The sequence below is a fragment of the Pteropus medius genome, unplaced genomic scaffold, assembly GCF_902729225.1.
Source record: "Pteropus medius unplaced genomic scaffold, Ma_sr-lr_union100, whole genome shotgun sequence".
NCBI lineage: Eukaryota > Metazoa > Chordata > Mammalia > Chiroptera > Pteropodidae > Pteropus > Pteropus medius.
The window spans coordinates 1,372,331-1,375,223 of record NW_024350396.1 but is presented as its reverse complement, the minus strand read 5'-3'; the positions used below and the strand labels follow the sequence as shown (position 1 = coordinate 1,375,223).

Here is a 2,893-nt window from a genome sequence, read left to right as displayed (position 1 = left end):
GGAGCCATCTTCCCGTTCCACCTTACCAGGTGGCACACGGCTCAGCCTCGCGAGATGTCTGCCAGGCTCCCCTGTTCCCCTTCTAATCCGTCACCGCCATGTGGGGAAAGTGTTTTCAAAATGATGCAAAGACCTCGTTCCTCACGAAGCCTGCACTTTGCTCGTTCACATCTGGGTGGCCTCATGGTTCCCTTTTTATTCGCTGGATTATAAGCCGTCACCGTTTATTGTGATGCTCGAGTTGTCCTCAGTTTAGTCAGAGGGGTCCTCGTTGGGCTGACTCGCTCGGTGTCCTTTCGACTCATCTCGTCATTCTGGGAGTGATTCCGAGCTTTCCAGAACACGATTCTCTAGGTGTTGCTTCTGCTTCCTCTTCCTCGGCTCTGGAATCAGCCATTTCTTCAAGGGTTGTAATTCCTTATATTAGAAAGTGGTATTTATATTTATAAATTAAATCTATTACCCGAATAAGTGTTATCAGTGTGATGCTGTGTCCAGTTCCTTGCGGTGGTACAGGCAAGGGATCTGTGTGCACACGTGTATGCGCATTGGGCACCGTCATTTACACGTGTTTATTTATCTGTGCATCTGTCCATCTGTGTATGTATCGATCCAGCCATCTATCTATCCATCACCCATCCATGTAGTTATCTTTCTTACATATACAAACTCTCCTTGCTTGCCTCCTTGGTGGTGATGCCCATTTGTCCATCATTCAATAATTGGATCCTGATATTTCAACAATAAAATTTTAAATTAAGTCACGATGCAAAGTGCCTAAAGGAAGAAAAAAAATGCCTTCTCAGATGTGTTGATTTGATAAGTTTCATAACGCATGCTAGATTGGTGACACTCATTGGAGAATTTTAAAAAAAGTTCTCAATAAAAAAATCATCCACAGCCAAATGACAAGCCTATGGCAGTAATCAAACGTGGGAAACTCCTCCGTCACATGAGGAGTATGACAAGGGAGCCTGACATTTTTGCTATTATTATGCAAATGGTTCTGGGAGCTATAGAAAATACAGAAACAATGGTAAATCAATAAAACTAAAAAACAGAATAAAGAGCGAAACCGTTCTCACTTGAAGGTTGTGTCTAGCGCTGTGAACATGACCTCACACGCTACCCGTCCTCAGTCGCTGAGGGATGAGTGACTCACTGCCTAAAAGTACAAGACAATCACCTACCTGGACAAGTACTATGGGAAGCCAAAGAATCCATTTCAAAGTTAGAGTAGTATATGAAAATTAATACTACTTTTATAACAGCAGAATTTTAAATGTGGAATGATGCCTTCGCAATAGCAAAAAGATGCATAACATCCAAAACCTGTGCAGGACACATATGAACATCTGTGTGTTGTCCATTCTCCTCATATTAAACCACAGTTTTGCAAACTTGCATCACACTGTCTTTATTTCTGTCTCCACAATGTGACAGGTGGACGTTACAGTCCATCTGACAGGAGAAAGGCTCGATGGCAGCCAAGAGAGGTCGAGTGATGTCCTGACCTCAACCCTCTCAATTCCTGCGGTGAATTTTCTCTTCGCGTCTTTCATCCATCTTTCCGAGGACGCGTTAGAGATGTTTCTTACTTCCTGGAAGCTGGAAAAAGAGGTCGTTTTTAGGACAGCGAATTGTCACAAGTTTGCGTTGCGTGTGAAGAAAACAGAACTCAATTTCCTGTAAGCGAACGCAGGCAGAAAGAGGGAATGACGGTAATTTTGGCTGTTAAATCACGGATTTGTGTGGCACACCTGGGCTCAGCCGCCCAAAGGAAGTCACGAGGTGTCATTTTTTTGGTAGAACAGGTTCTCTCCAGATGGTGAGTGAGGTGGCTGCCCTCTGACAAAATCTCCTGTTTTGTATTTTATCATGTAATTGGCCACAGGGCATAAGGAGGGGTTGTTGTTGTTGTTGTTGTTTTAACGAGGCCTAACAGAAAAGTTTGAGACAAAGTCCCATTGTGCTGGATTGGGTCGCCTGCCGTCTCTGACCTCCTGTGGGCCGGGGAGTTGCGTATTCTGACAGTGCAGGCTCGGAGCCCACATTTACCTCTGGGGCCTGAGGCTCAGACAATACGGGAAGAGCTGAATACCGAAATCCTTGATTACCGGCTTTTCCTAAAGGGGGACTCTGATGTTTGCACAGTCACGCTGTGAACCGCATCTCTGCCCTGGGAAAGAGATGCCATTTCATCGCGTGAGTACTCTGCCCTGTTGGATTTGGCAGAGAACGGAAGCTGGGGGCAGAGAAGCTAGTGCCTGCGAATTCTATTTCCATCCATTTGGGACAATTTCTTCTTCTTTTTTCTTTTCATTTCTTTCTCCCTTCCTGCATATCCATCCACTCTAGTTTACTTTCTTTCTTTCTTCTGTCTGGTTAATTTTTGATTATTGAAGTTTACATTGTCTTCTCTTTCATTTATATATCTGGTTCTTTTTCATATTCATTTTTCATCACTGATGGTTTAGTATAGGGTAGGGAGTTTTTCAATATAGTTTATCTCGACGTAATTTAAGACGACCATCATATCCAGATTGCATCACGACATTGTGACTTTGGACGATAGACGACGGTTTGCTATGCCTTTGACGTGAGACTTTTTCACCAGATAGATTTTAACCAACGCCACTGCCATCTCCACCACCGAACGCCAGTTATGTTTTCAAGCGCGCCTCCTCCTTCCTGTGCAGTGCCTGGCCCAGGTGCAGCATTAACTACATGCATCACCAGTTTTACTTAATGTCCTTGCTTCAGAGGCTCTCCTTACCCTTAATTGTATAAGGAGGTAGAACCTCCAATCCAGAGCACAATTTCCAGTGAACATTTCACGAGAAAAAAAATAGAATTAATTTATTACTAATAGCCAAAAAAAAAAAAAAAATAC

At 43.5% G+C, this 2,893-nt stretch overlaps 1 protein-coding gene across 1 annotated transcript in view; it reads left to right on the top strand.

Moving 5' to 3' along the window:
* The window catches only part of PNPLA4 (patatin like domain 4, phospholipase and triacylglycerol lipase), a 33,455-nt gene that overhangs the window by 28,119 nt on the left and 2,443 nt on the right, over positions 1 to 2,893 (top strand). The gene's annotated exons all lie outside the window — the stretch shown is intronic.